A 27,257-nucleotide genomic window follows, 5' to 3' on the forward strand; every position below is an offset into this window, starting at 1 on the left:
AAAATGATGAATTCAATAAAAGTTACTTTTGAAACCCACTCATTGCTAGGTTCTGTGGCTTAGTTGGTTAAAGTGCCTGTCTTGTAAACAGTGATAGATCCTGGGTTCGAATCCCAGTAGGGCCTCCTTTGCACATTTCTTTAGCCCTGAGAAGGGATGAGGAAATTGTCCGTATAAAAGTACTACAGTACCCCCTGCCTCCTCCTGACTCCGGAAAAAGTCAGAACCCTAAAAATTAGTTTAAACTTCCGCAACTCTCTTCTTCCCATCACAAAAAGGCAAGTGAACTTGCGAGGGCCATTTTCTGGGGAAATACAGATAGTTGTCCCGGGAGGGGTTCAGAGAAGTGTCGAATATGCACATTCTTGCCATTTGCGACAACATGGATTGACCATGGCTATCAGAGGGGAGGGTAGTGGAAGGATGAGTGAAATAGGGAGATTAAGAGGTACAAAATTCCAGTTGCAAAATGAATGAGTCATGGAGGTGAAATGTACAGCATGGGGAATATAGTCAAAAATATTGCAATATCTTTGTATGGTGACAGATGGTAACTCGAGTTATCATGGTAATCATTTCGTAATAAAATATCAAATCACTACATTGTGCAACTGAAACTAATATAGTGTTATAGGTCAAATATACTTCAATTAAAAAAACTTTCCATAAATAAAAGAAAACCTGAATCAACATAAAAAATATTTCATTAGCCCCACTGGCACTAGCATTTCTACAGTGTTGAAATAGAGTCTTGCATTTAACAAGTTAAATGAGTTTGTTGGGTTATAGATAATGGTTTTTCATCTATCTTTTTATCTAGTTTGTTATATTTTTTTCCCATTTTCAGTTTGTCCATTTATTTTACATGTAATTCCAGATATGTGGAAATCACATATGCTGCTTGCAAAAGTGTTTGTAGTAAAGTCACTTGCTGTGACTCAGTTAAGTCCACTCCTAAGTACACATCTGTCTTGCAGTCATTCAGCTGAAATGAAATGGTCACTGTACCCAAATGATTCAAATGGCAAGACTGATAATGCTACACATGCACCAAGAGGATATGAAAATGTTTATCACTCACATAATGACGCTGTCTGGGAGAGCAGGGGAGGCTCACAGGTAAGTCCAAAAACAGCTTGGAAGAGTAAGGAAGGGTGATGGGCTTTGGCTTTTATTGGGTTAGAGGGTGGGCTGGCGGGTGAAGATTCCTGAGAACCAGGACTAGTGTGATTTGATCTTTCCTCTGAGAGAGCTTAAGCACTTTCTTATGGGCTGGCTTAGATGTGAGTGAGAGTGATGGGTCTTGAAAGCTGTCAGTAAATATCAAAAATGGAGTCAACCTCTTAATTACAATACTCAATAGGAATTTGTGCACAGGTCCACAAAAAAGCATATACAACAGTGTTCCTAACAGCCCTATTCATGATATGCCCAAACTGGAAACAACCCATACATCCACCACTAGAATGGATAAATTGTGGCATATTCATACAATATGACTATATATATGGCAATAAAAAATATTGTTAAATGCAAAAACATGGATGAATCTCATAGTGCTGCACAAAAGTAGCCAGGCATAAAAGAGTACTTATTATATAATTCTACTTATATGTTATTAAAATGTGCAAACCTAACAGATGATATCAGAGTCAAAAGACTGGTTACCCTTATGAGGAAAGTCATTAGGAGGCACGTGACAGGGGCTTCTGGTGTGCTGGTAATGTTCTATTTCTTGACACAGACAGCCTAAGTGACAAAACTTAATTCTGGATCCCATTTGATGGAAATAGTGGCAATAAGTTGGAACAAAAGATCTGAGTGAGAGTTCATAGATATATTCCCTTTGTAAATATTCAGTGATACATTAATACATATATATTCAGATACATATCTACATAAATATAAGTATTCTATATATGCTCATGTTTGGGCACTTTCCTGAATGTTTGTTACACTTCAATTAAAAAAAGTAGTTTGCTTTAAAAAGAAAAACAAAGTCACCAATTAGGAAAGAGAACATTACCATTATTTTAGAAGTTCCATTTGCCCCACTCCACTTTACACCTCTCTCTCATCTAAGATAACCACAGTATTAATGCTTGTGATAATCACTCCCTTGATTTTACTTAATAGCTTTACTACTTATATATGTATCCATAAAACAATAGATTATTTAGTATGCTTAGCTTGTGATTTCTATAGATGATACCATGTATTTGTTTTGGAATGTTTTTTTGTTATTGAAATGTTAACATCTCATTCTGTGTGATTTCTAGATTTTTCTTTATTGCATATAATTGTTTTTGTAAATTTTTATAGCTGTCATGAAAATGTGTTAAAACTGACACTATAATAAGCATACGACCTGTTTAAAAAAAAAAAGACATTTCTGTTTCTTCCTTTCTTTCTTCCTTACACCTTTTTTTACTCTCCTTTTGTCTAGTAGGGAATAGAAGTGGCAGTTCCTGGTTTACTCCATGTGTTCCCAATTTCAAACAGAATGTTTTGAATTTTTTGCCCTTAAGTATTGTTTTCTGCAGACTATTTTTGTATTTTAAAAATCAGGTTAAAGAACTTTCCTTCTATTTCCAAATTGCTGTACCATTAGTGGACACTGAAATTTATTAAATGCTTTTTTCTGTCTGTACGGAGGTGAACAAAACTTTTTCCCTTTAATTTCTTGATATGCTGGTTTTGATATTAGGATGAAAGTAGGCTTATAAAATGAGATGGGGAGGCTTCCATCTGTTACTATATTTGGAAGTATTTGTGTCCAGTTGAAATTATTGTCTCTGGAATGTTTTATAGAACTTCCAGATTAAAATATCTGGGTTTGGAGTTTTCTCTGTGGAAAAAATTTTGACTATTTATTCAATACATTTAATGGTTTGGACTATTCATATTTGCTATTTCTTCTTTAGCGAAATTTTTATTTTTTATTTGTTTTTTGCAGAATTGCTGTTTCATTTAAAATTTCAAATTAATTGGGCAAAATTCTTTACACCATTGCACATTCTGATCCACCTTCTGGAATACTCTTCTAATGCGGTTTTTTTTTTTTTTGGTTAACTTTTCGCATCTTGTAGATTTCAGTTCCTGGAAGGCTTACTGAAGACTGGGTTAAGGATAGAGCCCAAGCAGTCTGTCACTTTGGCCTGATGTGGCCCAGAGAACCGGGGTGGTGCTTTCCTGGAAAGCAAGAGAAAGAGCGCAGCCTCCTCAGGGTGCAGTCGCTGCTCAGAAGCGCTTTTGAGAAAACACTGTTTCTCCAGCACCTCTAAATTGTGCAAAACCTATGTAACCGACTTTGGGGGGCCGGGAGCCAGAATGTGCTGAGAAGGCAGGTTGGATAAAGACCAAAATCCGACCCTCCCAGTTCCTATTAATGGGGGATGAAGTCCCCCAGATGCCTCGGATTCCAACCGGGTTGCTTTCACCACGCCCACAGCACCCCCAGGAAGAGGGTCCAAAGCAGGCGGTGTTGAGTAACCCGGCCAGCCTCGAGCGCGCCTTCCCACCACCCGTGTGCTCTCCTCGCCCGCGCCATCAGTAGTGGGGGATCGGGATCCACTGAGATGAGGGCGGCTGGGGAAAATGAGGTGCCGGAAAGAAAATATACGAGCACAAATTGACTCAAAACCCCTCCTTTCTAACCTGAAGTCTGGCTCCTTACCTCTGAGCTACACAACACCGCAACCCAGTGGCTGCACAAGAGGAGGGCCATTTTCTAATTGCTCGCTAAGTGCAACTGTTGGGCTTTTTAACATAGGTCTCCCTGGAGGGTATTCAGCGGGTCTATTCATCGTGGTTGAAGCAGTCTTGGCAGGATTGGGCGCCCAGCTGAGAGGGTGGCAGGAGGGGTCTTTCTTGTGATTTTCATTTATTCCCGGAGGGTCTTAATTCTGACTCTGTATTCATTCTGAAGGTAAACCGAGCGTTTGTAGCCGTGATTACAGAGGGACATTCAGTCCTTTTCTCCTATTTCTTTACAGGTTAATGCAACCGGCTGAGAGAGGCATCACAATGCAAGTGTAAAATTTTGTTCAGAGAAGAAATTTGGTGTCAAACTAAGGGCAGGAGTTTGGAGAAAAGCGAAATTTCCATTTTGTCTTAGCCTCTTACCATAATTTCTTGGAGAAGTTACTTGGCTTTTGTATCAATGACACCATCTTTTAAATAAGATTAATAAGGAAGGCCTCTCTTCGTAAGAATTATATGAATACTAAATAATACAGAAATAGTCCAGAGTCTCAACACTTGTAATATTTTTCACAGCTGGAACGTTGTAGGACCACGTGGCCTAATGGATAAGGCGTCTGACTTCGGATCAGAAGATTGAGGGTTCGAATCCCTTCGTGGTTGTAAGTCCCTTTTTCACGTTCCGGTTCGCTTTTCCCAGGCATCACTATCCCAGCTCTCAGATTCCAAATTATAACATCCGAGCACTCCAGAGATCTCCCCTGTGGTATGATTGATTCAGTAAGTGGGGTCGGCGCCAGCCCCCTGCATCCAGCCGCTCGTACTTTAGAAGTCCTTGGCCAGACAGGCACACAGATGTGGGAATAGGGAAAAGCGCCAGCCCTGGTCTTCCTGACCCTCTTCTAGTGGGTTGGGTGAGCACAGTGAGCGAGGTGGGTGCGACAGGGCACAAATGTCAAGGAATTTTGCTCGCTGGTCAGGCAGTGCCGGGACGTCTCTGTTATTTTAGCGTGAGACGACCCTCACTCTTTCATTGGTTTTCAGTTGGTTCTCGGCAATTTGACGCTGAAAACGCGTCTTTATGTTGAGAGATTTGTTTTTTTGAAGTCAGTTTAAATGTCGCCCCCTTGCGAAAGGAAAACTTGCCACATTTTAGAGGCGCTAGAGAAACGATGTTCTAAAACCCGCCCCTGATTCAGGTGGCTGCCTCCCGAGAGGCGCGCGGTCCTTCTCTGGCCTCTGCAGAGACCTCATGTGGGTTCTCCCGCACGGTGCGGGATGAATTAGTTGGACTTTCAGCAATATCTGAGGAACCAGGATTAAAACAGAGACCTGAAACTATGAGAAGAGGCCAGTCACGCAAATTAGGATGAAGAGGGAGCAGCCTCTACACAAGTGGAAAGAATGTGGCCAAATACATTTAAATATTTAGATGTAATGGACAAATTAATAGAACAATATGACGTATCAAAGTAGATTCAAGAAGGAATCGCAATTTTAAATAGTCTTAAACTATGAAATATTTTGAATTAGTTGTCAAGTCTTCCTTCTGAGAAAATTCCACATCCTTTCGTTTACCAGGGGCTTCTTTAAAATATTCAAAGAAGAAATAAATCTAATTAGACACAACTCTTCCACAGTATAGGACAAGAAAGAGAAAGAAAAAAAATCCACAACTACTCTTGCTGAATGCCGTAATGAGCTTTTTCCCATGAATGTACCTCTTAAACAGCTTTATTGAGGCATTATTTTCTTAAAATAAACTGCATATATTTACTTATAGCTTGACATATTTATAACTCATGAAACCATCACTACAATAAAGATAATGAACATAGACATCACCCCCAAACGTTTCCTCGTGCCCTTTTGTAATCCCTGTTTATATGTTGCTGGACTTTGTTTGCTAATATTTTGTTGAGTACTGTCGTGTCCATGTTTATAAGAGATATTGATCTATAGTTTTCCTATCTCATTATATCTTTATATATCATTATATCATTATATCTTTGTCTGGTTTTAGCATCAGGGTAATTTGACCTTCTTTTCCAAATTTTAAAGAGTTTGTGAAGAATTAATATCAATTAAAAAATGTTTGGGAGAATTCAGCAGTGCAGATGTCTGGGCTTTTCTTTGTGGGTAATTTTTACTTAATCAATCTGTTTGCTTGTTATAGACTCTTATTCCACGCTAAATGCCTTTATCAGTCATCTACATCTTTGTAACAAACCTCACCTAAATTTAGTGGCTTAAAACAATAATTATTTATTTTGTTTGCAATTTTGAAGTTCAACCACTTGGGCTGTGCTTAACCAGGCAATTCTTTTGCTGGTTTTGCTTGTGGTCACTCATTGATTGCAGTCATCTGGCAGCTTGACTGGGACCAGATGGGCCAAAATGTTCCCACTCACAGTCTGGGGAGTGTGGCTGGGATGGCTGGAATGGCAGGGACTCACTCTCCACATGATTTTCCATCCTCTAGGAAGTTAGGTGGGATTTCTTCACATGGTGTCTCAGGGTCCCAAGACAACAAGAGGAGAAGTTGTAAGACTCTTGAGGCCATCTTGGAACTCTCACAACCTCACTTCCACAACACCATTACCACAGCATTCTATTGGCCAAAGCACAAGTTCAGCTCACATACAAGAGGGAGGGAAATAGACTCCGCCTCTTAATGGTAGCTGCTGCACAACCACATTGCAAAGGGACATGTAAAATGGGAGGAATTTGTGGCCATTAATCAATCAATAATTTATTATCTCATTTAACACTAAAAACAACACTCTGAATAGCCCCTATAGATATGTCTGTTGTATATCTTGGTAAGTAAGTTATCCACGATCACTTCTTTACCAGCGTTAATCTAAATTGGTCTGTGAGTCTTATTTCGAACCCACATGTACCTGGTGGGCAGCTCAGGGTAGGGCCGGGGAGAACGTAAGCACTCCAAAACGTAGCAGCAGATGAAAAAGAACTGATAGTGCTGAGCACTTGCGCACGGGCAATTATAAATCTTTTGTAAAGCCGGAGAGCTCCATGTCCGTGTCTCAGGATGACTCTGATAATGTTTAAGATCCAGGTGAGATTAAGTGACCCACACATAGGCTCCTGACTCAACTCGTTTTCTGAGACTGAATACCTGTGTCTCCCATATATCTACAGGCAGCATGGACTTATAAATAAGCATCCTAGAGGAAGCCAGAGGAGTGGAGAAACGGAGGAAAGCAGGTTCAAGGACAGGACATTTTCCGCTGAAAGACTTGTAAGAAAAACCAAGATCGTCCGCATTTCACATAATTGACAAATCAGACGTGGTTGAATACTGTGAACAGTCGTCTTGGCAAGTGTCAAATGATAAATTGCCAAAGTGTTGGAAGAAGGCAGGCACCACACTCAGCAGGATGGTACTTGTTATGCATGACTTTAAGAGAGAATTCTAAGACAAATCACAACAGTTGATCTCTTCGGGGGTGGCCTCATATTTGGCCTGTCTCTTTGTATGGGCGTGAGAGTAGTAAAAGTTGCTCCAGGTGAGGCTCGAACTCACAACCTCGGCATCGCTCACAAGTGTACTGTCTTATAAGTACCGCGCGCTAACCGATTGCGCCACTGGAGCTACGTTAGGAAGATATAAGTGAATATACTTTCACAGATGAAGACGGTATTTTTGTTAAAGATATTAAATATTATGAACAAAATGGCACCTTCTGATATGGGGCTTCCACAAATGGGATTAAAAGCAGCAATCAAGGCATCCCTGGTATTTGCCACTCTGCAGCCGTTTCCTCCCCGGTACAGAGACGCTGCCGGGGCTGAGCGTCGCAGTTATCTCTATCTTGATTTTCCGCTCAGATTCCCACGGCTTCTCTAAATTCAGACTGTTATTTGAAAGCATTTGAATGAAAAAAAAATTACATTGATTCCACAAAGGCAGGAAGCTTTTCACTTAGGAGTGTGTATTTCATCTGTAAGAAACCAGTGCATTTTCATTGCTTCCGGATTCCCGCGGACTTTCCATCTCAGCGGTTCTACTTTCTTGAGTTTCCCGTCTCCACTCTGAGCTCCGCTCGACTGACCTTTCATCTGCTTCAGATGCCACCTATCCCACCCCGACCCGATCACTCGCTGTTTTTTAACCTAAGAATGTTAAAATACGTTGTTATCCTGAAACATTCAGAGCTAATATTTCCTTTCGAAAAACCACTGTTATAAATGTGCAGATGCGATACATACAAAGGGAATGCAGAAAAACAAAAAGATAACTTGAACATTTTCTGACGTCTCATACTCAGAGAAATCTATTGTTTATATTTGTTGTAGTTCATTTCAAGCTTTTAGTGGGCGCGCTGTGAACCAGACCTGAGCCACAGCTCCATTTGTTACCTGGTCCCCATTACCTCCATTTTAACAGGGGGGCGGGCCATGATGACACTTTGGGTCTTAACGTATCAATATCAACTTGGACCTTGTTTCCAACAGTCCTTGAAATATGAGAGTATTTCTCTTTCTTGAGTTTATGGTTATTGAGTAAATGCTCATAAGTCCCTTTAGGAAAGGAATGGGGGAATTATATTCTACATATTTGCAGTGGCACTGCAGGGTCCTCAGGACTTGGCTTCTCCTTTAGTCAAAAATTTCAGGTCTGAAAACTGGTTTAAGATCAGAAATTGAGCAAGGTATTGTGATTTTATTTTTAACTGGTGCAGCTGCCCTCAGTCTCCTGATTATCTATCCTCAATTTCTTCTAATTGTGTAGACAGTGATATGCTTGTTGACTGCCCATCTGTGTTGCTTCTAGGGATGCTGTATTTTATTAATTATCTCAAACACTCTGCAAAGTTGGCTACCACTCTGAAATTGTCTCTCATTACAGTAATTTTGCCCACCCACTCCTGGGGCATGCACAAACACACACACACACACACACACACACACACACACACACACACTCACGGATTCTGATGGTTGAGTGCTGCTATCTCTGGCCTGAATTATTTCCGGATCCTATAGTCCCCATTGCTGTCAGTGAAGTTACTTCTGTAGCAGAATCTCATACCATCAGTCCAGCGCCAGTAGAGGACACTCATCATAGAACTTCTCAGTGAGGCTGGTGCCCCTCTCCTCGGCATATTACTTTTTTTCTTTTTTTTTCAAACAGAATGTCCTTTGGCCCTCTTGTGACACATTCACCTAGTGGGTTTTCCAGCATTACATGGTAAATCCAATAAATCCACTCTAGCATGCCCACTTTTCTGAGCTTTTGATCCCTGCTTTCTGCCATCAATCACGAGAGTCCTGGCATTCTTACCACATTTAGTGAGAGCCATTTCTTTTTCAAGCAGGAGAATCCTAATAGTATGTTGAGTTCTTGCCAGTGTGTAAAAATTCTATACTTTTGGAGAATACTCCAGTATCAGTAAACTCTACTTCAGCTAACTTTGAGTTCTCTTCTTGATCCAGAACCCTTAGAATTTAGTTCTATATGGGAAAGACGCTGAGTGAGTGGCAGAGGCACGTGTTTGGCAGAGGAGAGGTCTCTGCATTGTCTTCAAGGAAGAACCCTTAATAAGGAGGACTGGGCTACTTTTAAAAGGCTCAAAGGATCTTGGGAAATCTGGAGATTTAGATGTTCTAATGCATCCCATCAGATGTCTCCATTCAATGTCTCAAGGTTCTATTCTTTTCCAATCAAGGCCATGACCTAGGCATAGAAGATAATCTAGTTTGAGAATTTAACCCACTTTGGAGTTCTACTATTCTTATGATTAAATCTTGGATCTGAACCTTAGCTTTTTATGCTCTTGAGTTGCAGAATATGAGAGGTTCTTTATATCCCATTATGGAGACACTCTGGCTTTCACAGTTAGCCTTTATTTGATGAGATATCATCCTCAGCCTTTAATCATCTTTTTCCAAGGCATCAGTTTCTTCTAATAGCAACGATACAATTCTATTATTATTACCAGCTCTCCCATATTTATCAAGCACCTGATACATCACACCTTCTTGTGCATATCCACCAGTACAGCATCTCAGTTCAGGTCTGGTGAAAGTTTTAAAAACTGCTACTTTGTGCCAGTGGCTGTTTGTGCTCCACCAATCCCCTCACTACCAACCAGATGGTGGGTAATTCAGCTTCAAAAATCTCATCTTATCATCCTCTTTCTCAGATCACTTTTGGTACTAACTATTGTAGGTTGGGTTCCCCGGAAAGACTCCAAGATGGGGATTTGCATTCAGAAAGTTTACTGGGGCACTACCTCAGGGTCGACGCCTGAGAAGCAATGAAGAGAATCAGAATTTATCAGAGGGAAAAATTGGGCTGCAGTACAAGTGCAAAAGGGCAATTGCCTACCCCTTGGGGGTCTCCACCACTGGAATGGGTCCTTCAGAGTTGTCCTAAATTGAGAAGCCAGATCGTGGCTGTTACATCTCTCGTTGACCAATAATTGCATGCAGGCTGCCCCTAGAAATGAAATGTGACCTTGACCTGAGACAATTCCTAAAGAGGGATGAGAGTTGAGAGCCATCAGGTAACAACCTTTCAAGGACCTGGGATGGTAAATCCTTCTGTCCAGGGGGTTCAGGTAATTTGGTCAATCCACCATCTGTGACAGTCACAGTGAGGAAGAAGAGAAAGGTATGACAAGTTTGAGCACAGGGTAGGATTTAAAAACCACCACACTGATCCCAGTTGCTGCAGAAAACATTTTATTGGAGATAGGGTCAGGGCTGGTTCTGAAGCTGAGAAACCTAAGGTTGAGAGAGGAAAGCCTGTCCTTCAAAGGGTGCTCTGCCCAAGTGTCACAATCTGAATACAGTAAAGATCAGACATAGGAAAGTTTTTGTAGGGTCCAAATTAGAAAGAGGCTCCATGACCCACTATCGTGAAGATGCCCTTCCCTTCATGTGAGGCAATTTCCTGCTCCCACTAGACCTAGGGCTCCTACAGAAGAGTGACAGATCAGTGGGAGCAGGGGTGGGCTGGGTGTCACAGATAAAGACTGATCCGAAAATGTTTGGAAATTGACATTACATGTTTCTCCTGGGGAAGGAAATATGTTATGAAGTGGAACCTAGATTGTATGGCTATACACCCCATTGCTATTTCTACACCTTTAGGGTAGAGAGAGAAGGAGAAATCAGAATGTGTAGCAACGTTCTTTTTCAGGATATTGTGACAAACTGAACCTTCCTCATGGAAGGATGATTTCCCTTTGATGGATATGCATTATTAAATTTGTAACAGATGTCTGAGGATTTAGGGTTTCCATTCTGTTTTTTCTTCACCCACTTACTCTTGCAAGGGGAAATAGCAGTAGCCTTCTGAATATAAATCTACTTGGTAGAGAGTGGGAATTTTGGCACTATAGAGGTGATTTAGTCAAGTGGAGACCATTTAGGAAGAGAGTATAGTGAAAAGATGGAAGAAGCAGAATGGCTCCTGCCCCCAACTTGGTCTTCCTATTTGATTTTGAGCTGTTTCAGGTCTGCCAGAATATCTGACTTGACTGTACTGACTGGAGCCTGATGGAACCAGCGCGTGACAGGGACTCCATCAGGTCCCACCAGGAACTTTTCAAAATTCCAGCGGATGTCATGGGCCATGATGGGTTCCCAGGATAAATGTTTGATTGAGCCCATAAGTTCAGAAGGGTGAGGACAGGATTGCTGCAGCAGAGAGATGGAAAAGAGAAATGACTGTATCATTTCTGCTCTTGGATGATTCAGTCTATTTTCACCCACAGGTAATCTACTCCCTCTTATATCAAGATATTTTCATTTCCTCTGATTACTAATATATTCTCTGAATCACTAAGATACCAACTACCAAGAATGTTGTAGATATTATAGCAAAAATCTATTCCCTCTTTCTGTTTCTCCCTGTGACCACATCACAAAATCCTGCTGCTATGAATAAGGTATGTCACCTCTCTAGCTTTCAGTTTCCTTTTCTGCAAAGTGAATGGTTTAGATTAGAATGTGGTTTCCCAGGTCTTGATGCTCCATGGGCCAGTAACATTTCAAAAATATCTTTTGGGACCAGTAGGAGTTCCAACATTTTGTTTTGTCAAATAAGAGAAAATTTTAAAAACATCATTGCTTCACCATTTAGTTTTTAAAAGATAATTATAAGAATAAATTACATATAGGTACTAATCTTAGAATAAAGGGTAGCCCTATAAATCAGTTGAGTTTATGAAATCCTCCTTATATTGTCCTATTTTTTCAATTTACTGAGAATATATAAAAATCTCAACATAGGCCAGCTTTGGCCCACAGTTCAGCATCTAAGAACACTGAACTCTGATGATCTTTAGAGGCCCGTTCAGCTCTCACATTCTCTATATCTAAGAGTCAGTGTTTCATATAAAGCACTTAATACATTGTATTATATCTGATTTCTATGTCATCCTCTCCAGTATGAAATCATCAAGGAATAGGGACTGTTTCTATTCATCTTTATACCCTTATTATTTAGAAAACTGCCTTATAGATAGCAGGCACTCAACAAGTATACCTTGAATGTATGAATGAACAAAAGAGAGTGGTCCCAGTGAAAGGTGACACTCTACACAACTCTCTCCACCACACAAAGCCAGAGCATCATAGATACTAACAAATTAAACCCCAATCCCTATGCTAATCTGGAGATCTCTTCCAAAGAGTCCAATCCCACCTCCAGGCAGGTGCCCTTGGATCCATTTCTACCACACCAAGTTTATGCTAGGAATATTTGGGAAGAAGAGGCTTAGGTCAGTGATTAACTCACCTTCAAGAAGGTGAAGACTTTCTGCTCTTTTTCGCCATTCACATCCCCTTTCTCAAAAAGCTGGAAATTAGGTACATATCCTCCTCCTGGACGGACATACCTGCAATGAACCATAATGTTCCCAGGAAGCTCCAGAATGTATGAAAGAAAGTTATAATGGGGTACCAGAATTTGAGGTCATGAGAAAGGGGAGAGAGAGGTGGCGATATAGAAAACAGGGCTGGGAAGGGGAAATAAGGCCATTTTTAAACTTTGGGCTCCCTGATTCACTTTATTTTTCTCTATTCCACATCCTATCACTGTCTCCCCCTGCACTGTTTCTGTAGCAGCAATACCAGGAGCTATTTCTGTGCTCCTGGTCCTCCGTGGTCCGTCCAGTTCTCGCTTCCCAGAGAGGGGGAGAGAGTGTCTGACACTGCCAGACTCATATCAGCAGAGGCCAAAGTTAAAATCAGTTTGCAGATGCCCCTAAGCCTATTAACCCACTACCCATCCCAGAAGTCCCTAATATGGAAGTGCCTCTGGAAACAGAGGAAAGGTAGACAGAGACCCCTATAGGGTTTCAAGCAGGTACTTACTTCAGTCCCGGAGGATCTCTGAGTTCTCTCCTGGTTCTTGCTTTCCAAATTGGTTGCAGGGAAAGCCCAACACAACTAGGTCAAAGGGCTTCAGCTCCTCCTGAAGTGCGCTCATTTCTATGGGTAGAGAAGGGACAATATGGTGGCCTGGCTAGAGAGCCTCCTTGTGTAGAGAAAGATCCTTAGAGATACCCATTTTACAGAGGAAAAAACCAGAGGCCCGGGGAAGGAAAAAAAAAAAATATCTAGGTCAGAAAGACTGTTCGTGGCAGGGCTGAAATTAGATACTGGATCTCTAAACATGTATTCAAAATGTTGTAGTGCAGTATTTCCCAAATCTGCAGCACATCAGAATCAGGTGGGGGCCTTCCTTTAAAAATAGGGATACCCAGGTTCCATTCCAGAAAAATTTCTGATTACATTCTTTTGAGATGGCTCCCCAGTCACCTTTATTATTCTAAAGCTCACCAGATCACTGCTGGTGGGATTGTAAAATGGTTTAAGTGCTATGGAAAATAGTATGGAGGTTTCCCAAAAAATTAAAAATAGGACTACCATAGATCAGCATTCCCATTTCTGGGTATATATGCAAAGAATTGAAAATAGGGCCTCAAAGAGATATTTGCATATCCATGTTCATAGGAGCACTATTCATAAAAATCAAGAAGTGGAAGCAACCCAAATGTCCATCAGTGGATGAATGGATAAACAAATGATTGAAGAACTGGCCTTCAAACAAATTCAGCCTTAAAATGGAAGGAAATTCTGTCACATGCTACAACATGGATGAACCTTGACGACATTATGCTAAGTGAAATAGACTAGTCATGAAAAAGACAAATACTGCAGGTAAGACAAATACTTTTGGTATCTAAAGTAGTCAAATTTATAGAAACAGAAGGTAGAATGGTGGTTACTAGGGGCTGGGGGGAAGGGGAAAAGGAGAGCTATTATTTAATGGGTACAGAATTTCAGTTTTGCAAGATGGAAAAGTTCTGGAGATTTGTTTCACAAGAATGAATATTTTTAACACTACTGAACAGTATTCTTAAAAATGGTTAAAATGGTAAATTTTATGTCATGTCTTTTTGTACCACAATTAAAAAATGAAAAGCTCATCAGGTGATTTTTAAACAAAACTGCGTTTAAACATCACTGCTCATCAGTTTGCCTTCCCTGGTTGGTTAATTGGTAGATTGAGGGACTTCCCTGGTGGTGTGGTGGTTGAGAGTCTGCCTGCAATGCGGGGGACACGGGTTCGAGCCCTGGTCCGGGAAGATCCCACATGCCACGGAGCAACTAAGCCCGTGCGCCACAACTGCTGAGCCTAAACTCTAGAGCCCGCGTGCCACAACTACTGAGCCCGTGTGCCGCAACTACTGAAGCCCGTGCGCCTATATCCCGTGCTCCACAGGAGAGGCCACCGCAGTGAGAAGCCCGTGCACTGCAAGGACGAGTAGCCCCCTCTCGCTGCAACTAGAGAAAGCCTGAGCGCAGCAACGAAGACACAATGCAGCCCAAAATAAATAAATAAATAAATAAATTTATAAAAAAAAAAAAAAAATTGGTAGATTGAATCTTTCTTTTAAAAGGAAAAGACACACACAATGAGAATGTGCTTCTCTCCTCTGCACAAGCTGGTTCACCCTGGGTGGAGTGTGGGTAAATCTGACAGGGGCAAAGAGAACCAGAGAAATTCCAGGTTGAGCTTCCTGGTGTTCTTCAACAGTCTTCAGGATGTTAAAGATGCATTCTACCTAAAAACACTCATTGATATGCCAAAACACAAGCTTCCAACTGCCTTCTTCCTCAAGTTTTCCAATTTGTCTCCTCAGACTTTTGTAATTGTCTTCTTTGTTCACCCTTTCTGAGCTAGATATTTTCAGTCCCCTAGCAAACACTAACCAGTCCCACTCAGATTCTGCTCAGCAGTGGGGTCAACTGATGTCTCCTCTTAGTCCTTTATTTATTTTTATTTATTTATTTTTGCAATATGAGATTGCTTTCCTGTTTCCAAATGGTTCCTTAGTACCTTTCCCCACATCCTCCACTCTTGTCTTTAGTCACTGTAGGTAATCACTTCCTCTAGGAAAGAGACAATAAATTAGGAAACATGTCTACCAGTCCTTGAGTAGCTATTTCTCAGTTTCCTCATCTGTTATGTACAGAGTGGGAACTGAATAAATTGATTTTTAAAGTCCCTATAAACTGGTAAAATGAAGTATGGTCCAGTAGAATATTCTTCAGTCTTAAAATTAAGAGGGAGGAAATGGTCTGAACTCCAAGGTACTTTATTAATTTTAAAAAGCAAATTGGCAAATAGTATTTACAATATGTTATCAACTGGGGGAAAAGAAAAAAAAAGAATACTCATATATTTTGTAAACATGATAATATTGGTCATCTGAAGGGAGGGGAAAGAGGTGAAAAAACTTTTCACTCTAAACTTCTTTATTCCTTTAATTTTGAGCCTTGTGAATATATTACCTTGTCAAAATATAACATAATCAAAAATTTTAAATCAAAGTTCTTATTAGTTCAAATATAAGAAGTACATCTGTTTCTGAAAGAAAATAATCCTGTTCATTATTTATTGGCTTTCAAACAACAAGGCCTAAGATATGAGAAAGATAAAATTCTGCCCTGAGTCATGTACAGAGAGGGAAAAACTACACTTAAAGGAGGCATTGAGGTTGGAGAGGGAGTGTTCGCCTCTATTATGGCCTCCTCTACCAGCCCTTGCTCCAGTCAAATGTGCTCCAGGTATAAAGCCCCTTTCCCCTTTTCCCTGTCTTTGTAAGTTACATGTAAAACCCTGGAAAAGTCTCAAAAACATCAATCCTACCTCCTATATTTACCAAGGAGACTTGAATCTTCAGAGAGGCTCCTAGCTGTCAGATACATTATTGATTCTCCTGGAAATCTCAGGAGCAAAGCAGAGGCAGGACATAGGAAGGGGTCAACAAACATTTTCTGTGAAGGTCCAGATAGTAATTTCAGATGGTCTCTGACACCATCACTCATACAACCACTCAACTCTGCCTTGTAGCTTAACATCCATCACAGACAGTCTGTAAATGAATGAGCATAGCTATGTTCAATAAAACTTTGTTTACAAAAGTAGGCTGGCCAGATTTGCCCTGTGGACCATAGTTTACTGACTCCTGACATCAGGGAATAAAGTCACTTGATCATGAGTATTTACTTTGATACATAGAATTAGAATATAATTCCAACATGACTTAGAATATAATGAGCTGGAAAGTTTAGTCCCAAGGAGATTTGGTTATGAACTCTTACCAGAGTATTGAGCTGTCAGACCACAATAGGTGGCCACATTGACAAAAAGGACATGCTTGCCCGCATACTGCAAAGAGGGAGAAAGCAGAAGTCAGAGTCTTACAAGAAGGACTGAGGGCAAGATTTGGGAGCAGGACAGAAGGCTCCACCTTTGAGCCCTGTCCCACCCTCTCTGGTGGTCACTAACCTTCTCCAGCTTAGAATTTGACTGCACAAAGCCAGCTAGGAAAAGGGGGAAAAGATAGGAGGCCCTTAACTGTACAATCATGACTAGTATCTGTAGATCACTAGTCTGAGAGTCTGAGGTTGTCGGGTACCTGGCAGCCTTTTGATACCCTGTCAGGGACTAGCCCAAGCCTATGCAGGCCAGTTGCAGGGTGGCAAGGATTTCTGGGGCGTGAGTAGGGCAAGAGGACGTAGAATTCAAACCACGTCCTCACCTACACACACCTCCGTGAGCACTCAGTGCTCACTAGTGCGATGAGGAACCGGGACTCACATAAATTCTGGCAGAATTATGAAAAGGTGAGGGCAAGCACTCCACAGTCCTTGAAGACTATTGTCTATTTTTTCTGAGTGGATAGCCGTATCTAGGTGCAGACATCTCAGTAAAGTCACTGCAAAAAGGCATGACAGGGCTTCCCTGGTGGTGCAGTGGTTGAGAGTCCGCCTGCCGATTCAGGGGATGCGGGTTCGTGCCCTGGTCCGGGAGGATCCCACATGCCGCAGAGCGGCTGGGCCCGTGAGCCATGGCCGCTCGGCCTGCGCGTCCAGAGCCTGTGCTCCGCAACGGGAGAGGCCACAACAGTGAGAAGCCTGCGTACCGCAAAAAAAAAAGCATGACAGAGACATTCCAAATACTAATCCTAATATTATTATGTAAGTTAAAATAAAATCAAATAATGGACCACATGTGATCCATTAGAAGGAAACTGGGCCTGAGGAAGGGAAAAATATTTGCACGTTAATATGTTCACTGTACAAGTGTTTACAAATGCTTTCATGTGCTTACTAGTCAGTAAGAAAAACCAAGCAGCCCAAGAGAAACACGGGCACCAGACAGTAAACCAAGTGGCATCTGTAGTAGGATACAATGTTCTCCCTTACCAAGAATTAAAGAGGTATAAAGAAGAATAGTTGCATTTTGCATTTATCAGATTGGCCAAAGTTCAAAAGAATGGAGGTGCCCAGTCTTGGTGTCAGTCTGGTATAGGAGGCTCTTACACGCTAGATGGGGGCAGGGAGGACTACTAATAGCCAACAACTTTCTGGAGGATAATCTGCCATTTTGAATGCGATGCTTTTTTTTTAAGTAAATAACTTAAATTTTTTTTGGAAATAAATATATAGGAAGTTGCAAACACTCCTCTTAATCTCCTGGAAGCCCGAAGGGCCAAGAAGGATAATGGAAATGAGACTCAAGTTCCTCTTAGGATAAAAATGCTTTGCCTCTCAGCCATCATAAGAACCCCCATCCATTCAGCAACAGTTTCCAGCCACTGCTCAATAGTCTCAGCCAAAAGTTTAGAATAGATGAGTTGATGATGCAGACCTGGAGCCCTAGGAATTGCTGAGTTTCTCACATAAATAACATATTTAAATCCCACCAACTTCATGGGGGGTGGGGGGACTGACCAGTAACTTTCTCTTGTCTACAATACAGTTTTACTTTCTGGACCTCAAGTGCTAAGGTTTGAGTTAATCATACTCCTAAATTCATGATTTGTCCTTGTAAGGTTCCTCTCTTGTTTTATTTATTATTCATACCCAAACTTCATTGATTTTTGATTCCTCTCTGCCTATAGGTAAAATGTTTAATATGCATAGTGTTCTTATTCTTGACACAGTTGTATATTCCTCATCAGATTATTAGCTCCTTGAAGTTTAAAAAATTATTTGGGTTTTTTTTTCTCAGATTTAAAGGGTAGAATTAATCAAACTTTTAAATTTATGGCACTTTATCATCATTAGGCTATGCAATGATTCTCTTCTTATATTAATTTAAAAAAATTTTTGTCCCCAATCCACTCCCATTTTCCTACCTCTCAGAGAGGAGGAGTGGCAAGGAAACAGTTACTACAAAATGGAAAGTTGGCAACATTTGTTCTGTTGCAACAAAACATTTGGTAAAACTGTTGCCTGATGACTTAGAAGGCAAAATGACTAAAACAAGGATGAATGCGGTTCCTAGGGCTTTGGAATTACAAGGGATGAATTCAGCAACTAACTGTGCTGTAACAAGATAACTAACAAAGAGATGTTGAAAAATATTTGGATTAGTTGAAGAGTATCGGGTTTGTTTGCCTTTACCACTCTTCCCACACTCTTCTTCCTCCTCCCACAGGATTTGGGCTGACAGCTCAGCTTTACTCCCACGTTTATTGAAAAGATAAATTCTTCCCCTCCAATTCTCAGTTCCTTTCCAACCAGCCCCCTCCTTCTTCCAGGTTCACGTAAAAAGCTGCCTCCCCTTCCTTAAAACTGAAGTCAGAGTAGGGTTTAATTCTTGCTTCTGGTGGAATCTGGGTATTCATTAATTCTCTTGGAAAACAGAAGATTTTTGTTATCCCAGATTTCTGATCTCTTCTCAGAGGCCTCTAATCTAGAGGGAGGAGCCCAAAACAATGACTGCTGGTCCAGCCACAAACCTCCCAAAGCCCTTTAGGGCAGCTATACAGGTTTTCTGCTTTGTGGCCCCTTTCCACCCACAGATACTTTGCCCAGCCACAGTTCAAGAACTAAGGAGATTAAAATATCAAGCCTCAAAAATAGTGTACTTCAATTCCTTCATCCTTCCCAGGATGTGTGACTTTGGGCAAGTTACCCTCTGTGCCTCTGGTCCCATTTGTGAAATTGGGAGAATAATATGAACTTCATTGGACTAATTTAAAAAATAAAGGAGATAATTCATTTAAACTCTTAGCACTGGACTTAGCCCAAGGTAAACACCCATCATTAATTTAACAGATGAGGAAACTGATGCTCAAACAGAAAAACTGACTTATCCAAAGTTACGTGGAATTACACACTGCTTCTCCCTTGCTGTTATAAATTCCTTACTTTCTTAGTCACTTTATCTTTGCTCATCACACAATAACTAACTCCTAAAGTAGAAGAGAAAATTTCATCAGGTCAAGTGGCCTAAAATCTCTGCCTTCCCAAGTCTCTGTGTCCCATTGTCTTAGTTTCCCTGGAAACAAAAGCTCTGACCTGGAGAAGAAAAGGTTTAGGAGCTCATGCTCAGCAAGGGGCTACGTGGGGCCCCTTCCTGTCATGGTCTACCTGACTGTATCATATAACTGCTGCCTTCTCTTCATACCTTCTACCAGAGCCACATGTCAAATTCCTGTTATTTCCCTTCTGGAATGCTGAAATAATTTCCTACTTGTCATGTGTTCTCTCTTCCAAGTTCTTCCCCTTCAATGTTTTTTTCCTTCACCTGCTGCCACTGGAGCTGCTGAACACTTGTCTGATGATATCCCTCCACCGATAGTGAGCCAATAAGGCTAACTAATTTATTATAGCATCAAATCCAGAATCTCCAGCATGGTATCCAAATTGCTCCTGATGCGACCTCAGCCTCCTTCTCAATCTTCACTCTCAGTAGCTCCTCCTGTGAATCTCATTCTTCAGACAAGCTAAATACTCTCCATTCCTTGAAACACTTTGGATTTAGGTTCTTGATCTTGGAGGTCAATTACACTGATTACTTGGGGATTCCACCCTGCCCCAAATTATCTATATATTTATTTCCATTGAAAGGACAGGGACGGCTTCCCTGGTGGTGCAGTGGTTGAGAGTCTGCCTGCCGATGCAGGGAACACTGGTTCGTGCCCCGGTCCGCGAAGATCCCACGTGCTGCGGAGCGGCTGGGCCCGTGAGCCGTGGCCGCTGAGCCTGCGTGTCTGGAGTCTGTGCTCTGCAACAGGAGAGGCCACAACAGTGAGAGGCCCACGTACCGCAAAAAAAAAAAAAGAAAGAAAGGACAGGGAATGTAATTTGATCAATTTTTACAAAACAAGATTTTAGGTTTGAAATGTTTGTCACCTGAGCCATATATTAAGTCTGAAAACCAGTCCAGATTTAAATTAAACAATAAGAACTGTCACTTCCTGACTTTAAAAATCCTGTAATTGCTAATCGTCCATAATCTTAAATAGAATGGCAAAAATCAACATGTCTCAAGCACTGCCTATTTTCCCCAGTCGGACTCCAGTTTTTCCTCGAGGTAGGTTTCTCATGAGGATAACTTTCTTGCCCATAGCTAGTGGGTGGCAGTTTAAAGTCAGATAAAGCCTTTCAGACTCTCTGTCTTAGCCTCTGTTAATGACTTAATCCTACCTAAAAATCAGCACCAAGTTTCTTGTGTTAGTTCCTTTGATCATAGAGGAAACAGGTTCAGTTTTTTTCTGAGATGTAGTCCACCTCTTCATCCCAGATTCAATCACAGCCTCTACAACCACCCAAATATGATTTAGAGATTTTTGTCCACCATTTAGTTTTACTTGGATATTTTCCCTGAATTTGATAATCTCCATTGGCATCTGGGATCCCCATTCAGGTCTCTAGGATTTTCGGGTGTTGCAAGTGTGGGTTACAAGTGTGAAATGTAGGAGCTACTCCTAAGTCTGCCATTTTAAAGTTATATTGCTTATGTTTACATAGAATTTGTAGTTGACAAATCTTCACATCAAGGATTTCATTTAGCCTTCACAATCAGCCAGTTAAAAAAGTAGAACAGGCATTATTTGCTCAGATTTTCAATGGAAAAGTGAGGTTCAGAGAGGGGAAGTGACAAGCAAAGTCTCATTAATAGTGTAGACCTAGACCATAAACCAGAGGTTTTATTTCAAATCCATTTGTCTCTCTACTCTAGGTTCAACTCCCAATCAAATATACGTTTGGAAATGAAGGGAAGTTCTAGAGAGACCACTGTCCTTTTGCATTTAATTTTCATCCTCATGTGTTCTTAACCTTCTGACCTCCTTCCCCAAACATGATAAGGAAGCTCATTTCTGGTCCAGGCTGATTCTGGCCCTGAGCCTTCACTGAAACAGCTGGTCCTGACTCAGATTTTCTGAAGTGTCTGTCACTCATGCCAAGCTTTCCTCCTCCAACCTGCTACAGGAAGAATTCTGCTTCTTGGAGGTTGGGGGAGGGGGACAGGGGGAGGCAGTGAGAGGAAGGATGTATACTCCCTTAGGCAGTGTTCTTGTCTGTTCAGTCTTAATGGGCTGGGGGAGGGCGTGAGAGAGAGAGCTCTGTGTCCATGCACAACCACAGGAATTTGAGTAACCCACACCATTCAAACCCAGATGCCCTCCCACCTGGAAATTCTCCAGTCTGTGTCTCAGGCCCTTGCTGCTCCCAGAGAAAGAATAAATATGCCCATTTCACCAATACACGTTGCAAGCCATCACCAACTCAATACAACTGTGGGACATTGAGAAAATATAAAAATCACCAAAGTCCCTTCTAAGGCTGACATTCTTAGTTTATTTTATCAGTTTTGAACGATTTTGGTCACCTTTAAAACTGATTTGATCAGTTATTACCCCTAGAAGATTGGGAAACGAGAGTAGGAAGCCAGAAATTTTACAAATTTTAAGCTCTAATGTGTCTTATGGTTCGTGTTTCCCAGGCCACAACTGTATACATGAGAAGAAGATGCTCAGTAAAGTGGAGAGACTGCCTCATCCAAGTCACAAGGCCAGGGCTAGACACATCCCCAACTCTGCCCCTACAACAGTCTCTATCCCTGTTACAGTCAGATCAGATTTAGAACAACTAATTTATCCAATAGTTCCTAACCTGAATTTATAACTTCTCTTTCAAACCTGGGTTCATTCAAGGTTCATGTTTTGATGTTGATTATGTCTTTTTTGTATCTTTTATTTTAAATCTAGAACAATCCCACTGTTTCTCATTTATGGCATTTTTGAAGTTATAAGTCCAGTTGTCCTGATAAATATCCCACATTTTAGTTGTCTAATTTTTTCCTCACAGTGTCATTCTTCCCCTACACAGGCAGACCTTGTTTTATTGCACTTCACTTTACTGCACCTTTATAAATTGAAGGTTTGTGGCAACCCTGAGTTGAGCAAGTCAACTGGCACCATTTCCCCAACAGCATTATTTTTTTAATTAATTAATTATTTTTTAAAATTTTTGGCTGCATTAGGTCTTTGTTGCTGCACGCGGGACTTCTCTACTTGCAGTGAGTGGGGATTACTCTTCCTTACGGTGCACTGGCTTCTCATTGCGGTGGCTTCTCTTGTTGCGCAGCATGGGCTCTAGGCGCGTGGGCTCAGTAGTTGTGACTCGTGGGCTCTAGAGCGCAGGCTCAGTAGTTGTGGTGCACGGGCTTAGTTGCTCCGAGGCATGTGGGATCTTTCCGGACCAGGGCTTGAACCCATGTTCCCTGCATTGGCAGGCAGATTCTTAACCAGTGCACCACCAGGGAAGTCCCGGCATTATTTTTTAATTAAGGCATGTACATTGTTTTTTTAGACATAATGCTATATTAAACACTTAATAGCATAGTATAAACATAACTTTTATACCCACTGGGAAACCAAAAAAAAGAAAGTTTGTGTGACTCACTTTATTGCAGTGGTCTGGAAGGAAGCAAACCCACAGAATCTCCAAGGTGTGCCTATATTTCTTGTTTTGGAAGTGAGGTCAAAGACGTGGATGGACTAGAATTTTGTGAATGTTATAGTCATCCCTGAGTATCTGCCAGGGATTGGTTCCAGGAGCCCCTACAGATACCCAAATCTGCGGATGCTCAAGTCCCTTATATAAAATAGCACAATACAACTGATACAGTCGGCCCTTTGTATCCACGTGTTTTGTATCCATCGATTTAACCAACTGCAGATGGCTGACTGTATAAGGTAGGAATAAAGTTTTAATTTCTTTTCCCATGGATATCCAATTGAATCATCACTATTTATTTAAAAGGCCATCCTTTATTTTTCTATTACTTTGCATTGTACTTTGTCATAAATCAAGAGTCCTTATAAACACAAGTCTATTTCTGAGCTCTCTATTTCTTTCCATTGTTCTATTTGTTTATTCTTAAAACAGACAACGTTTAATGTACCTTTGTTTTAATTGAACAACCTTTTATTGAGCTTTTACTATGTGCCACACATGTTTAAAAAACAAAGGCTTTATAAACATGAAAGCTTAGTTTGTTCTTTTTCAATAAACTGAATCAATTGAAAGCAAGCTCTTTGTTCCCAAGAATGAGTTATAATTTAGCTGCTTCATTTTTGTCAGTAGAATGCCTACTGAAGTAAAAAATCCGGAAATAAAAGGAACCAATGATGAAATTATTTCTGTCACTGATGATAGTGAAAATGAATTTATAGATATTGATGAGGATCTTTTAGAAGTAGAAACATTTACACAGGAGGAAATGAATATATACGCATCAGACTATGAAGGTCATAGTCTTTTGTTTGACCTTACTAATTTGATATTGGTGACTGATTATCTGAGATAACTTAGTCTTAAATCTGAATAGGCATGTTTATAATAGCCTAAAGCCAAATATTTAAAGAGAACTTAATATTTATGAAATGCTAAGCATGTTTAATGTCGATTTTAACATATAGTTTTAAAAATGAATTTTGATATTTTATGAAGCAAGTTCTCCCACCTTCTTCAAAAGTGTCTTGACTATTTTTGTCCATTTGCACTTACACTTAAGTTTCTTAAGCACCTTTTCCAAATTCCTCAGAAATGTCTATTAGGATTTTGGTTGAGATTGCATTGAATCTATAGAATAGTTTAGGTAGAATTGACATTTTTACAGTGTTTACTCTTCTAATCCATTAAGATAATATACCTCAGAATTAATTTAGAGCTCTTCAAAACTGTGCCAGTTAAGACATATTTCTCATCATAAAGATCTAGTACATCTTTTGCTGAGTTTACTGCTAGGTATTTGATTATTTTATGTAGTTTTAAAATTAAGTTTAATTTTTTAATGGTTTCTGAAAATATATAGATATAATAAAATTTGTATTGATTCTTTTATCTAGCAACTTTGCTAAATCCACATATTATACTAATTTATTACTAGTTTCTTTTTAAATTATATGTTCATAAGGTATGCTAATGGTAGTTTCATTTGTTTCTAATCTTTGTACATTTAATTTCCTTTTTTTGCCTTCAATTCACTGGCCAGGTTTGCCAATACATACTGAATTGAATTGAAGTAGTAGTAGAGACATTCTTTCCTTGAATATTATTTCAAGGGGTAATGATTAAATATTTCACCATTAAGTATGATATTTGCTGTAGACTTGTGTTAGATACTCTTCATCAGGTTGAAAAGGTCTCTTGTATTCTTAGTTTGCTGTGAGTTTAAAATATGAGTTGTTGATCTGAAACAAATAGGCTGCCAGATATTTCTCCAGCAAAGATGAGTTTATTCAGGATGAGCAGAGAATTGCATTTCAGGGTCTGCAACCGTGGTGAGCCACGTGTAAGTCCCCACAGGCAAGGAAAGAGACCACTTTTACAGAGAGGAAAAGGAAGTTGGGAGGGCTACAGTAAACAAAGTATCCATGACTTTTCATTGGTTGAGTTCAATTGCCAGAAAAGAAGTTTTTCTTCTTCCTGTTGGGCTCTGCTATGGTCACAGAGTGTGAGAGCTCCCCCTTCTGGTCGCCTAACTCTATTGAGGTTTCTGTTTATTAATTTTTTATAGATTGTATAATTATATGTTATATCACTGGTATATTTAAACATAAATAGATATTACCTATCTAAATATATAAAGAGAAAGATGTTTACATGGTCAGTCTTAGTAATACATTTACTGTGATGGTTAATTTTTTTTTTTTTTTTTTTTTGGTACACGGGCCTCTCACGTTGTGGAGCACAGGCTCTGGACGCGCAGGCCCAGTGGCCATGGCGGCATGTGGGATCTTCCCGGACCGGGGCACAACCCGTGTCCCCTGCATCGGCAGGCGGACTCTCAACCACTGCGCCACCAGGGAAGCCCTGTGATGGTTAATTTTATGTGTCAATTTGATTGGACCATGCGTTGCCCAGCAAGCAAGAAATCTCTCTCTTTCTGCCTGTCTTTGAATTGGTCTTCTGTCTTTGGATTCAGACTCAGAGTGGAACTTATACCATCAGCTCTCCTGGTTCTCTCAAGCCTTCGGACTCAGATTAGAACTATACCATTGACTATCCTGGGTCTCCAGCTTGTTGACTGCAGCTTCCTGACTTGGGACTTCTCAGTCTATAACATGTGAGCCAGTTCCCTATAATAAATCTTTTTAGATACAGAGCTAGATAGAGAGCTAGATAGATAGATCTAGTATCTATTTATCTCTAGAAAAAAGAACCAATAGAGATAGCTCTACCTCCTTATCTATCTCTCTCCTATGGGTTCTGTTTTTCTGGAGAACCCTGACTAATTTCCTTGCATATGCTTGTCGTTGGGTGGATTGGTGTTTTCTAGTTTGTCCTTACCAAGAGGTAAGGACAAGCTGTTTACGCTGTTAAGACCATAGCTTAAGGTAGGCAGACTCTTACTGAATGGACCCTAGGACTTGGTGTCTGACCCTTGTGGTAGAATAAAAATTAAATATTTTCTCTTTGTCCCCACTTCCTGGCACAGAGCTTCTTAAAGCTGTTGAAATCTCCTGAGTGGGATGCGTGCTAATGAGAAGACTGGTGGCTGGGGGCTCCTGCATAACTTCAGGATGAAAGCTGCTAGTCAGGAAGACCAAGTCATAATTAGAGAATTGGAGCTTCCAGCCCTGCCCTCTCTCCAGGGAATGGAGAAGGCCTGGAGATTGAATTCAATCACCAGCGGTCATTGATTTCATCAATCATGCCTTTGTAAGGAAACCTCCATAAAAAACTCTAAATGACAGGGTTTGAGAGCTTCCTGGTTGATAAACACTGGAAGCATTGGGAGGGTGACATACCTGGAGAGGGCATGGAAACTCCATATCCGCACATCCCCCCATACCTTGCCTTGCATTTCTTCCATTTGGCTGTCTCTGAGTTACATCCTTTATAACGTACCAGTAAATGTACGTAAAGTGATTTCCTGAATTCTGTGAGTCATTCTAGTAAATTATCAAAAGTGAAGAGAGGGTCGTGGGAACCCTCAATTTATAGTTAATCAATTAGTAGATGGGTGCCCCCATGCTGGGATTTACAACTGGTCCCTGAAGTGGGGGCAATCTTGTGAAACTGAGCCCTTAAAATGAGAAGAGTTGGGAGTTGGTGTCAGAATTGAATTGAACTGTTGAACACCAAGTTGGTGTCTGGAGAATCACATACCCCCTACATGCAAGAGGCCTTCAAATCAGAAATTCAACTCTACCTGGAGAGATATTAGCCCTTCATGAGAAAAAAAATGTTATTAGTGTTCAGTTTCTTTTTCTGCACAATTGGCTTGGTAGTGCGTTACCGTCTTGTCAGTTCTTAAGTGCTCTATGAGAAAGATTAGACTACAGACAGAAAGAGAGAAGGCAATGTGACCATGAAGGCAAAGATTACGGTGATGCAGCCGCAAACCAAGGAGAGCCAGAAGCACAAGAAACTGGATGAGGTAAGAAACAGATTCTCCCTTAGAGTCGCCACTTGATTTGGTCCAGTGAAACTGACTTTGGACTTCTGATCTCTAGAGCTATGAGAGAATAAAGGTTTGTTCTTTTAAATCACCAGGTTTGTTTGTGGTAACTTGTTACAGCAGCCAAAGGAAACTAATATGGATTTCGGTACCTAAAAGCAGGTGCTACTGTAACAAATACCTAAAAATATTGATGTGGCTTTGGAATTGGATAATGGGTTGAGGCTGGAATAATCTTGAAGGACATGATAGGAAAAGCCTAGAATGCCTTGAACTAACTGTTGGTAGAAATATG

General features: G+C 40.6%; 3 non-coding genes and 2 pseudogenes across 3 annotated transcripts; 3 read left to right on the forward strand and 2 right to left on the reverse strand.

Moving 5' to 3' along the window:
- LOC116762187 overlaps nucleotides 1-27,257 on the forward strand; it is a 382,117-nt pseudogene that overhangs the window by 235,369 nt on the left and 119,491 nt on the right.
- TRNAT-UGU lies at nucleotides 49-125 on the forward strand. Its single transcript has one exon. It is a non-coding gene; the product is annotated as a tRNA-Thr (tRNA).
- Nucleotides 4,293-4,365, forward strand: TRNAR-UCG. Its single transcript has one exon. It is a non-coding gene; the product is annotated as a tRNA-Arg (tRNA).
- TRNAI-UAU lies at nucleotides 7,225-7,318 on the reverse strand. Its single transcript has 2 exons — nucleotides 7,281-7,318; nucleotides 7,225-7,260 (listed from the first exon to the last, which is right to left on the reverse strand). It is a non-coding gene; the product is annotated as a tRNA-Ile (tRNA).
- Nucleotides 11,167-16,621, reverse strand: LOC116762391 (annotated as a pseudogene).

This window comes from Phocoena sinus, chromosome 11, assembly GCF_008692025.1.
Source record: "Phocoena sinus isolate mPhoSin1 chromosome 11, mPhoSin1.pri, whole genome shotgun sequence".
Taxonomy (NCBI): Eukaryota; Metazoa; Chordata; class Mammalia; order Artiodactyla; family Phocoenidae; genus Phocoena; species Phocoena sinus.